The sequence below is a fragment of the Sander vitreus genome, chromosome 2 (genome assembly GCF_031162955.1).
Source record: "Sander vitreus isolate 19-12246 chromosome 2, sanVit1, whole genome shotgun sequence".
In the NCBI taxonomy this organism is placed as follows: Eukaryota; Metazoa; Chordata; class Actinopteri; order Perciformes; family Percidae; genus Sander; species Sander vitreus.
The window spans coordinates 32,050,315-32,063,102 of record NC_135856.1 but is presented as its reverse complement, the minus strand read 5'-3'; the positions used below and the strand labels follow the sequence as shown (position 1 = coordinate 32,063,102).

Sequence of the window (12,788 nt, the reverse complement as noted above, 5' to 3'; positions counted from 1 at the left end):
ATTAGTAAACCTCTTTCTAGCATGTGTATTGACAGGGAGAGCCTGGGAGAGCCTTAATGCAACATTCAAATTACTAGACCAAAGTTATAGCCTGAGAAAAGTGGATTTTGAGGGGTATAGCTCCATAGACCACCATTTATTCTGGAACCAGAGTGGAACTGCAACCAGTTCAGAAGCCAGAAGTATCGAGAGAATGGAACTTCTTTCCTTAGAAATTCTTTGGTGCGACGTATGCTATGACATCATACCAAGGGCTAAGGGGAAGTGAAGAAGGGCATACTGAAACACTAATGCCTATTAAAGGGTAATTTAGTTTTTTTAAATTTGAGATTAAAGTCAGAATTGCCCTTTGCAATGGTTTGTGGAGAAAACCGTTGATACTGTTTTGCATGTGAGAGAATCCACTTTTCAAATATGGACAAATTAAATACAGTATGTGAAGTAAACAATATTGATTCTCATTTAATGAAAAGAAAAGAACTAATCAGAAAAGTTTACTAAGGGGAGTGGTCAGCTGTCAACCCTCTCCTCAGGCGAGTTCAGGCCCAGAGGCCTATGGAGCCAGGAGCCCTGACTCACAAAATGCTTCTGAAAAAAAAACACAAAACGATCACAAACGAGACAAAATGACTACAGAAAAGCCGACGACCACAAAGGGACGCTAAATGACTTAAAAATACTAAACACAAAATGACCAAAAACATACATACAACCACTAGAAAGAACTCTGACTACAAAGACACAGAAAGTGACTAAAAATAGATGCAAAACAATCACAACATGACCACAAGAGAAAATGACCACACAGATACGAAAACGTCTAAAAATAGATGCAACACGACTATTCAAAGACGCAAAACCGCCACAGAGATGCAACGACAAAGAGACACAAAAAAAAAAAAACCCACAAGCTTTCGGTCCCCCTTCCAACTACTCCCCACCCACACCACACACACACACACACACACACACACATACACACATATGCACACATACAGCCAGCAGCCCAGCAGAAACCCCCCTAATTACAGAAGACGGAGAGCCTAAGACATCTTAAAACAGGAACAGGTGGTGTGTGTGTGTGTGTGTGTGTGTGTGTGTGTGTGTGTGTGTGTGTGTGTGTGTGTGTGTGTGTGTGTGAGATTTTGAAGGTATTGCAGTGAAATGTTTAAATCTTACAAGTTTGCTGATTACTGATTCTCCAGAATGAATGGAGACTATGCGAACAAGAATAACTAAAAGACTAAAAAGAATTTCAAAAGTCTGCATTAATGAGTGGAAACAGTATCCATTATAGTGGAGTCTTGAGTGTCTAGTTTAATGTAAGCGGAGATACATTTTGAAATCTTGAGCTCCGTAAGGTTTAATGGAGTTTTATGATATACCTCCAAATGTACAAGAGTATGTTTGCATACTTTGTAACATATTCATGTAAAAAATGCAGTTTACTACTCACTTATACATTTTGCTTTATTGCACCACCTTTATTGTTTCTGTGCAAATGTTCTTTAATTAATGTGATGGCCTGGACTGTGCCAACATACAATCATATAAGTAAAAGTAACTTTCTTTTTAAAAAGTGTTGACAACTTTGTATAAGCCTCTGGGCTCTAGTTTTTTTATTGAATACATATTTTGATTCTCAATTTGCTTTGAGGAGTATGGCAGGTATCAGGGCACTATTAGTGCAAATTAGAACTAAATCCATGCAAAAGTGACATGAGTGGTTTTATTCTGCACTTTTTAACCTTTTGGGTCAATATATTGATACATTTCAGCCCTTTTTGCTGTATGACATTTTTTTGTTAGGGACCGTTCGGTAAACAGCTAAATTTCAAAGTGGCTTGTTTGGTGCATATTTTTTCATGTAGCTCTTAGTCTCGGCCTTCCTTCGCTACCAGATGGGTCTGACCCATGAGTTTGCTGGGGGGGCAATGGCAGCACTGCACCCCTTGTGGCTGAAACAGGTAATTGCATTGTTTAAAAAATGAGTGGAATAATTACATCTGGCATGACCAGATATTTTATAAATATCTTAAATAACACAAAACAACTAAAGGGTGGTAGGTAATACATCAGATTTCATATACTGCTTTAGTAAAAAAAAAATATATTACCTGGCTGATGAAAAAACGAAAATGACTGTTGCACTAGTCTGGACATCTTACCGTGCCAACGTTGCAATAAAGGTTTCCTAAATGCCATGTATATAAATGTGATGTCAGCTTACTAATTGATTGCGGGTTTTGTGTAGATTTGGACTTTTATACATTTATTCCACTTTGTTGAAATACGGCGAAGTGGAGAGGCCTCGTTCACCTGTTTGGAGCTGGCTGGTGAATGTGACGCTCGTATAGGCCTTGCTGGACACACCGTGACCCTTCCTGTGGATCTACTGATCGATTTTTTTCCTGTGTCATTGGATTACGGCAAAATACGGATCTTTTTTCTCAACGTGTCTTAACCTTTTATGGTGTGACTGCGCTTCGTTTCTGCGTTTGGAGAGGCATCTCAACAGACTGTTAGGTCCAACAGTGAGTGTTCACTGTTACATTTTAGTTGAATTTAAGTGTCGGCACGTTCCAAGACAGCCGTGCTGTGATTGGATTTCATAATTTCATGGAGTTCATATTTCCATAAGGGCGGATTGTTAAATAGTTACAATGTAATTTAAAATCTGCTTTAAAAATAAACATATATGTTTTGGAATATAATGTTCAGCTTCGGTAGCTTTACCTATGTGCTAAAATATACAATGACCAACCAGTGTTGAATTGGTTATTTCCCAGTGTCCTTTGCTGAATGGTCTCAATGTTTTATTGTTCATTGTGAATACTAGTTTACTAGAGGAGTAACTTAGTATTTGAAGTAATGCAGGAAGTGTGCATTTAGTTCCCATGCTTATTGTGTTTACATAACAATGTTAGTGAGTAAATCTACTGAAATGGCCCCCCCACACCATAACAGAGGAGTGGGATGTGTAAGATCAGAATGCAGAGGTTAACTCATGTATGTTATGGCTGTAAAAAATCAAATGGCATCTGTATATCTTTGCTAAGTGCAAACTAGCACATAAGGGGAGGCTCATGCTTCTTTTTCAAATCATTTTGGTGGGTCGTAGAAAAACTATTACTGGCGAGGGGAGGGTCAAGTCTTTTTAGCCTAAAGGTCCCAAAACTCCTCCGGTGGCCCTCTTACAACCATCCATTTCACGAAGGGGACGTATTAATAGTATGAAGGGAAAAACATGGTCTTGTTTTATTCTACCTAGGGAGGGATATTTGAAAAACTAAGCCCTTTTGAGGAAGTATGCCTGTATTTACTGCATACTTACTGTATGACACTGGCAAATGATAGAAGCAGAATAAAGAACATGCCCAATTACCAACGTTTCTATGTTGGCTCGAGGCTTAAGCATGAGCCACAAAAGATTATCAGTTTATCAGTGAGCACTACAAAGGGATGTAGCTACAGTAATGTAATGCTGTCATTTTATTATGCTTTCTACAGAATATAATTAGGCCGCGGCAGTGACGGCAGAAGACGAGGGCCTGGGAAACTAGCGGGGAGTGACTCACTTCTAGTCCAAGAACTCTCAAAAGGTTTGTTGAGATCAGAAAGAATCAAGAGTACATCAGACAAGCTGGAGCATGCCAAATGGGACATGAGTGTGGGATCAGATGGATGCTATATTTAACCTGTGATGACGCATTTTGGTTGTGATTGATGTGAACTGATACTGACACAAATGTTGGAGTGGAGGAAAGCAGGAATGAAATGCTAAAACAAGAACTGGAGACGAAACCCAGAGGACCGCCAAACCTTGGATAACTGGAGCACTTCTCAGGGATCATTACCTGTAACTCTCTGTGTGATCTGACAGACGGAACTCTGACTGGCTCTTCACCAAAAAGTTCAAAAACACTTTGCTGTCACCTTGACATGCAAATGAGTAACGGCACTTTCTGCTTGGACCGACTTTATCAGTGCTTGTTAACTTTCCTACACAGGCAATGCACAAACATAATTATACAACAATAAAAAAAAAGCAAAAACAACAAATGTCTCAGTCAAACTAAACCTCACTAATAAGGCAAACCTTAATAGCTTTTAAAATGTTCAATAATACGGGACAGCAAATACACCTACACACATTCTCCTCATTCTCAATCTCTCTCTCATTCCCTTTTGCCATATATATTAGTACAATGAATACATACTGTCTGCCACTCACTAACACTCACTTTTTCTATGATATGATTAGTATCACCTCTATCACTGTTATTAACCCTATTGTTCTATACAGCAGCATCCATACTGTACAAATACACAAACCATTAAAAATAAGTTCAAATGTATTGTTATGGAAGAGAATGTCTGTCTGTATTTCCACCTGTTTTTCAGTCTTGTGCTGAGTACTGAGCTAAGCTAACAGGCTGCTGGCTCTAGCTTCAAATGTATCCCACAGATATAAAAGTTGTATCAATATTCTCATGTAACTCTCAGCAAGAAAGTAAATGTGCACATTGTACAAAATGTCAGCTGATTCCTTTGAAACCACACTGAAAGGTTTTATAGCTGGGCATACAGCAGCAGGTTGTTCTCATGAACCACTCTCCCATATAGCTACGAAAGGTAATGCACCGTAATTCGTATGTATTTTTTGCTGTATGCACCACATTGACTGCTGCTGTATAAGAACGCTGTGTGAGGTCATAAAACACAGCGCTTTCAAGTCAATAAGCGGAGTTTGCTTCCCTGGTGAAACAAAAGACTTTCAACCAAGGAAACGCTTGTTAGGGACCGTTTGGTATTTATGGAATGGACCACCGGAGGAAAATAAGGGAGGGTCATGTCTTTTTATTCTTTGTTGAGGGGGAAGTCACCCAACTTTTGTATTCATGAAAACATAAAAATTTCAAAGTGGCTTGTTTGGTGCATACTTTTCCATGTAGCTCTCAGTCTCGGTCCCCCATTGCTAGCAGATAGGTCTGACCCAACAAAAATCGTAACATGACAGCAACACGAGTTTGGAGTCACTCACACACACCCTGTCAGCAAGCTTGTTAGGTTACGCTCGCAATCTCAAAGCATTTATAACTTTGAAAAACCACAGGTTCCAGTTAATCTTATAATCTTATAATAATCTTAAATAAATAACGTTGAGTTATTTAAACAAACGATCGGGGAAATAAACGCCTATTGTCCGCAAGTCTCCTGATAGAGCTCCGGCCAGCTCACAGCGGGGTCTGTGAAGGTGGACAGGCCGAGCGGCAAGCCAGCAGCCCCGACAGGCACCGGCCGGCTGTCACGTCAGACTGTGGAGCTTCTGAACTCCCGACACAGTCGGACCAAATTTGCAATTAGCCATACATTTTTGTAAAACGGCATAGAAAAATGTAGTGCTGGCGAAGGGAGGGTCAAGTCTATTTTGACTAAAGATCCCAAAACTCCTCCGGTAGCCCCTTAAAACAGTCCCTTAGTTCCTCGGGAGTGTTTAAATCCAAACCACAATCTTTTTACTAAACTTAACTAGTGGTTTTGCTGCCTAAACTTAACTGTCGTTGCTGCATGACGCTCACTTTTTGTCGGCCAAACTCAACTGCCACGGCCCCTGGAAGGACCGTCATCTGGCGGTGCCCTGTAACTGGCTCGCACTCACCTTTTTTTGGCTAAACTCAACTAGCAATCATGCCTGTATCCAATATTTTAGCAATACTGAGGAACATTTTTTCATTTCCCTGATCTAAATATGCACATTTTAAGACGTTTGGAGAGGAACACGTTGACCAAAGATCATATAGTTATGATAATCCACTTTACCGCCTACTCAGTCACCCACCACCCACAAGTAATAACGACGATGATGATGATGATGATGATGATGATGATGATGATGATGATGATGATGATCAGACAGAGAAACAAGTTGTATCTTGGCGTCCGGACCTCGGTGTCCTCAAAGCTCGATACAGCCATACTACTAATGGCTGCTGATATGTCCGATAGCTCACGGAACTCTGTAGCTACCAGTGACCTATTGTCGGCTAAACTCAACTAGCAACTGCCGCTGTTACGAGCGAAAGTAGTCCGCTGTGTCATGTGACCAGCCGGCGGTCACCTAATTTTATAGGATATCATACAAATTGGTGTGCATACATTTTCGTATGAACTCGTACGAACCCATTCATCAGAATGTGTTGCAATAGGTATTCAAGCCTCTTCCCTGATAGGTGTCCTGATGCAGCCACAATATCTCAGTCTTGGTTAAATTGACATTACTGGTAGCACCTTGGATTCAGAGAGAGAGTTTCCTGTCAGTCATCTTTTGGTCCTTGCCAGAGAAAATATTTACTGCTTTTCATCTTCTCTTCATTCCAAGGTCAGACTGACTGAAGATTTCTCGTGATGTCATATAAGCCGCTGACTGATTTGCCACACTTTAATCATCCATATCTGGTGATCCCCCAACACAAATTAGGACATTCTTTCTTATTTATGTTTTGCGGTGATAGCTTGTTTTTGACCTAATTTAGCTGGTGACTCAGTAAACTCAAAAGGCACCCACAGCTAAAGGCATTATACGACAGAACATTTTCTTTACACATTCAAATGTGAAGCATGCAAACTGTGCACTGCCATAAAGCCTTCCCCCAGAGGATGTGAATACACCGTCATTTATAAGGACAAAATCTGACTATGCAACCCACACCTTTGAAAGAAAACAAACATCTTCAGAACAGTTTCTCAAAACTCAAAAATAGGTCCAGGGTCGTGCACAGTATGAGGAAAATATGCGATATGCAGTAATGCGTGATAAATAAACAGATATTAAAGTGCACTCAGTTCTGCATTTCTGCTGCTTTCAGTATTAGCTAAGATACAACAAATTGCTTGTTGAATTTAAACGTACAATATGTAACTTTCTCCCGCTAGGGGTCTCTCAACCAAAACAATGTATGGTAAACACAGACGTTTGATGACGTTGGGAAGTTGCGTGGAATTATGGGAGTTTTTATTGCTAAACACTATCGTTGATTAGAATGCATCTGTTCACGGACGAGTTTACCCATTCAAGTTTATTCACGTTACGTTTAGTAACGTTTATTCATGTCATGCTAATAAAATAGCTGCAGTTTCCCCAACATAATTATGTTTTTCTTGATTTAATCTGTATTGGCAGCTAGCTGACCAGTTAGCTAGTGAGCCAGCAAGCTAACATTAGTGGCTAACATTAGCAGGTTTTAGCTGCTGGCTAATGATTAGACAGCAGCTAAAACCACACTATCACAGTATATTTCACATGCCAATGTCACCTTTTGGATTTTACCGGGTGGACAGGGTTTGTTGTAACGCTAGCTAGCTAGCTACTCAACGAGGCTGGGTGTGGGTGGCGATTGCAGGGGGACTCTCCGCGACGGCGATGATGTTCGATTGCTGTTGTCAGCAGCATGAGAACATCTCCCAGCTGCCCCCTTTACTTTTGTTAATCTTAACTATTCATTTTGTTGCTTAACCCAACTTTTGTCGGGTTAATTTAGCTAGCTAACTGTAAAGACAGCTAAACGCGAAGGGGGGAGAAATTCGGCAGGGAGGAGATTTACGGTACAAACACCGGTAGCTAACATTATGGATGGCTGATGTTGTGACTAGGATGCCTGGGTCTGCTATTCTCTGTTTCCCGGAGCTTCATTAAACTGCCGTTAGCGTTGTAAGCACACGGCACCGGCTGGGGCTAACGGTAACTAGATATTGCTACATGTCCCGGCTGTGTTGTCAGCTATCATCCCAAATGAGGGCTCTTTGTGCCGGGGGAGTGAGGCAGGCAGAGCGGGGTGTGCTAGCTTGCTAAATTAGCATTAGATTAATTGTCTATCTATACAGCTAACGTTAACGTTACTAGTGAATTTATTCGTGGGTTAGTGCAGTGCTGCTTTTATCCATGGTCAAAGCAATCATACTACTAATAACTTTATGAGTGTGATGAACGATGTTGTAACCCTATAATGTTATCCACCAAGCATTAGCTAGCATTAATGTTAGCTACTTGTCAACCAGCACATACATTGTAGTAACATTAAGCTGGATTAATATTGATATGTATAAATAAGGTTTCTGCTGTATTACTGTGTTGCAAAGTGGCATGTAATTAATCACAAAATGATGCCTTTTGCAGAAAAAGCAGTTTTACAAGTATTTTTTTCTGTGACGTATGATTTACAATTACTCTCGAACGTAGCACCTGGGTGCCCGTGTTTTGACGGAAGTTACGAGTAACTAGATGGTGAAAGGTTATATGACGCCGCTGACTGGCGACTAAATGAAACGTGACGTGTCTGAAAATAAAATAACAGATTTCTCTGGGTTTGCCATTTGGTGGAAACATTTGGGATAGTGTAACTACACAACTCAAAAAAATATATATAACATAGGTATGGTCGTTTTTAGACATTTTAATGCAGAAAAGTTACATATTGTACCTTTAAAACAAATTCAAAAAACGAAATAATTTCCACCATTCTTTTATTAAACAAATTGAACATTGAATTGAATATAAAAGGCACCACTAAAAAAAAGTGACAGTTTTCTACTGATATTTTTTTTCAACTAACACAAAAAAATATTTGAGTGTCTTTTGCGATATGTCACAGCCTTTTGCAATGTGTTTATTGCACCAGTTGATATTGCAATCCCAATTAAAAAAAAAAAAAACTATATATATATATATATATATATATATATATATACATACATATCATGCAGCCCTAGGTCCTGCTGGTTCGGACTATTCACAGGGCCTGTGTTTGGCCATCCAGGTTTTTTCAGCAGGGACCATACTGCTGAAGCAATACAGACATGGAGAAAGAAAATCTATCTTCCGTTAAAGTGTCTGTCTGATCAAACTCCAAAACCAAATTCTAAACAAAGCCGTATCCCCAGGCGATTTAGGAGCCAGTGAACTCTGCAGCCATTTAAGACTTCAGTCATGCTAATTTCTCGGCTCTGACTGAAAAGCAGAAGAGAGAACTGGACGGGAGCCAGGAACATAAACTCTTCAGAGTAGAGACAGTTCTCTCACTTACACTGCAGGGAAACAACTGTCCTTGTTATGTTTGTTAGCGAGTGCTGCACTGAGTCAAGTCTCAGGGTGGCCCAGGTTGTTCAGCTTTGTGCTGAGTGGGCTACAGTGTGGGGGCCTCTGTCCTGGTCTGTCATTTTCCTGTTCTCCCACCATGCCTCTGGTAAAGTTGTTTTTGTTGCTGCTGCTTCTCATGCTCTCTAGTAAGAATTAGTCACCCTCAAAGTAATACACAGTGATGTGTTTTTATAGTTTTAACTCCAGCACATTGGATTAGAAGTCAAACAATATCAATGAGGTTGAAGTGGTTTCTTTAACCTTAAAGAATGTTTTGCCAGAGAACTATAGCTCTTTTTATAAATTGCTTTTAAATGCTACCCTCAGCCTAAGCAAAGAGCACACTGTATATTTGGCTGCTTGACCCGGCCTTATTAGCTCCGTGGAGGAGGTTATGTTTTTGGCTCGGTCTTATTGGCTGAGTTTGAGTGTTTGTCGGTTTTTTATTTGTTTGTTAGCAGGATTACGGAAAAACTGCTCGCCCCGATTCTCATGAGACTTGGTTAAAAGGAGGGAGCTAAGGAAGACCCATTTACATTTCTGAGCGGATACGACTCATTGGGGGGATACACATATTATTTTTCACTTGTGTTGCAAGAAAGTGCATTTGTGCTGCCTTCATTTGGTGTCGGAGTTCCTGATCATATTTTATTGCTCACTTGATCATTTTCCTTTGCTCTTCGTTGTCACAAATAAATACTGTTTCCACATTACGATTTACTGTAAATCTCATGATCACACCAAATTCGGAAGAACGACTTCCCAACTCCGAGGAGGAACATCCGAGGAGCACATGAATGCATCATCAGCCTGGACAAGGATCTGCGGCGTAAGTACCTTACATCTAATGATGAGCTTCTGGTTTCAACCCCTTTGTTTCATCACTCACTTTGTCATTGTAAACTGTGTGCAAAGATTTTCAGGAACAGTGTTAAGTTACTCGTTAAGTCAAAAAATAAATAAACAAGACAATATATACATACACATACATTTTAATAGAAGACAAAATTGTAATTAAAAATTAAATTAAATAGAATAAGAAAAAAACTGCATTGAGAGTGCATTGAGCAATATCAATAAAGAGCCCCTGCTAGAACCCCTCCATGCTGAGAACCTCACAGAATATTTGAGGACCCAATTAAGCGGTAAGCAGGTAAGTTAAGATGAAGTGGTCTTGTGGTATTTAAGTTATTAGAAAATAATATGATAATATGGTAATTTTGGGACAAAAGGCTTACAAATGACTTACAAAGGACACCACAAATTGTTCGTGATCAAGAATGCTTTGATTATTTGATGGATCTAGATCATGTGTCAAACTCAAGGCCCCGCGGGCTGAACCTGGCCCCTCGCAAATTTTGATCTGGCCCACATATCAATTTAGGTTCACAATAACTTCTGGCCCGCCAACCCAAAAAGAAGGGAAACTGTTTTCAAACTGCAATTACGCGACACTCAGTGCAGAATTTTGGCAGATTTGCCCGACTTTGAGACTCAGAAATTCTCACCGAACCAGATAGTTTTTGTATCCAGGCTGTGAAACAGATTGTTGTTAGTCAGCTGTGTGGTAGCGGCTTTTAAAAATGTAATCATTGTTGTGCTTGATTTGCTAAACTCTATGATGGCTAAGGAACTTTTCTCACTTTTTGGGGGTTTTATGTCGACCATACTGTAAGTTAGAAGACTATATGAGACATGCATGTCAATAAACTTGCATGCAAAGCATGTCTTAAAACTTTACATGCCTGGCCCTTGATGTGATTCTCATTTTCCAGTGTAGCCCTTAGTGGCATTGAGTTTGACACCTCTGATCTAGATAGTCCAGCCATTTTGTAAATTCCTTGTTATAAAATCAACCAATGTTTATTCAGTAGAAGAGAAAAAATTAAGACACAACAGTGCAGTAGACAGATGATTAGAAATGACTGCTGAAATGACTGAGGTGACGGCCAGTCATCACCGGCAGAACAGAGCAGAGCGGAACGTACCCGAGGGTGACAGAGGAGGCGGAGGAGAAGAACAGGGTGAGAAAGGAGGGAGTTGAAGAGAGAGAGAGAGAGAGAGAGAGAGAGAGAGAGAGAGAGAGACAAAGAGGTGGGAAGATGTACACAGTTTCATTCTGTTCTGCAGGAGACAAGAGAGAGGAGTGAAACAGGTGGAGAGTGAGTCTGAAAAACGTGGACTTGAAGCCAGAGAGAAAGAAGGGGGCAGTGATCTTTGTGGTGTTGTTTTGGTTAAAGCTGGTGATGTAGTTGGTCTGTGACAGTTTTAATCAGTGAGGCACAGAGGGAAATTAGGATACAGAGGAGTGGGAACGTCGGGTGGGAGGAAAATGTATTGGTACTGTATCATGATTATATGAGATAGAGAGATCAGACATGCCCACCCCCTTAGTTTCCAGAAATATTTTCCCTGAGCTTTTTAGCCTGGGGTTTACAAATTTACTGTGGGACAAACCACACTCCTCAAAATCTGAAAATAGTCATATATGTGAGTTCAGTTCCAAAGTATCAACTTTGGAAGGAAGTTGGTGACATATTAGTCTTTCGCAATAACTTGTCAGTTCCTGTCTCATTCTTGTCCTTTTGCAGCAACTGACATCTTTGTCCTGGTCAACCCTGAGGTGTGCCCAGGCCAGCTGGGAGGTATGCATTACCTTAAAGGCCCTGTCTGAAACTGATTTCCCCATAAGAGCAACAGGGTTCTCAGTGAAAATTTGAAAGTTTAACACTGATAGTTTGACTGTTTTCATCTGCACTCTTCTCACTGGTTTGAAGTAGGGCAGGGCTTGGGCGGAAAATGGCGTTGTCATGTACGTTCATGCACCAATCAGGATGTAGCAACATTTGAATCCAAATATGAAGTCCTTAGGTTGTTTGCTTACTGTATGCTAGCAGGCCATTGTAAATCTGATCAAATCAAACCAGTTTGTGAGTGTTAACCCTTAATAAATGATCCATCTATCCATCCATTATCTGTAACCGCTTATCCCTGTTCAATCCTATTCAGGGTCTCAGAGGGACTGGAGCGGAGCTCAGCTGACATTGGGCGAGAAGCGGGGTACACCCTGGACCGGCCGCAAGACAGTCCCTGGGCTGACACATAGAGACAGACAAGCTTTTATGCTCCCATTTACACCTACAGGCAATTTACAATAGAGTCAACAATTGCCTAAGGCCTGCATGTCTTTGGACTGTGGGAAGAGGCTGGAGAAACCTGGATAAAACCCACGCTAACACAGGGAGAACATGCAAACTCCACACAGGGCCCAAGCCAGAACCCTCTTGCTGTGAGGCGACAGGGCTAACCACTGCACCGCCATGTCGCCCTTAATAAATAATGCTGTTGTGATGTTGTTTTTTGTTTTTTTACTTTAACTCTGATCAGCTTAGGTTTTCTTCTACAGGTTTCTCATACCGGTGGAGATCGAGAGTGAAGATAACATGAAGCAAGTTTTTTAAAGCGCCCATATTATGCTCATTTTCAGGTTCATAATTGTATTTTGAGGTTGTACCAGAATAGGTTTACTTGGTTTAATTTTCAAAAAACACCATATTTTTGTTGCACTGCACATTGCTGCAGCTCCTCTTTTCACCCTGTGTTCAGGTCTCTGTTTTAGCTAAGTAAGTAGTTCTTTTGTAGATTATGGTGA

At 40.5% G+C, this 12,788-nt stretch overlaps 1 long non-coding RNA gene across 1 annotated transcript in view; it reads left to right on the top strand.

Moving 5' to 3' along the window:
• Positions 1-9,116: 9,116 nt before the first annotated feature.
• The window catches only part of LOC144530526 (uncharacterized), a 4,679-nt gene continuing 1,007 nt past the window's right edge, over positions 9,117-12,788 (top strand). The window contains exons 1-3 of the long non-coding RNA XR_013503119.1: positions 9,117-9,965; positions 11,728-11,781; positions 12,146-12,788. The exon at positions 12,146-12,788 is cut by the window's right edge and continues 1,007 nt beyond it. This is a non-coding gene — a long non-coding RNA (uncharacterized LOC144530526). The remainder of the gene's footprint in view (positions 9,966-11,727; positions 11,782-12,145) is intronic.